The following is a 236-nucleotide window of genomic DNA, read 5'->3' on the forward strand; positions in this document are numbered from 1 at the left end:
CCCGCCCTGACCCCCGAAAGGTCGCGGGCGCTTCCGCCGTGACAGGAATCGGGGCGGGCGGGAGCCCCTTCCCGCCCGTGCAGGGAGGGCGAGGCCTGGGAGGGTGGGCAAGGGCCGCTGGCAGGCTGCCGCTCAGTCAGCGCTCTGCTTTCCCCGGCAGCCGAGCGTTTTCCTGAGCTCTTCTTGGTGCGGCTGGCTGCCGGTCTCGCTTTTGAGGGGTTTGTGTACCGGGGGCC

Source organism: Phaethon lepturus, unplaced genomic scaffold (genome assembly GCF_000687285.1).
Source record: "Phaethon lepturus isolate BGI_N335 unplaced genomic scaffold, ASM68728v1 scaffold19970, whole genome shotgun sequence".
Classification (NCBI taxonomy): domain Eukaryota; kingdom Metazoa; phylum Chordata; class Aves; order Phaethontiformes; family Phaethontidae; genus Phaethon; species Phaethon lepturus.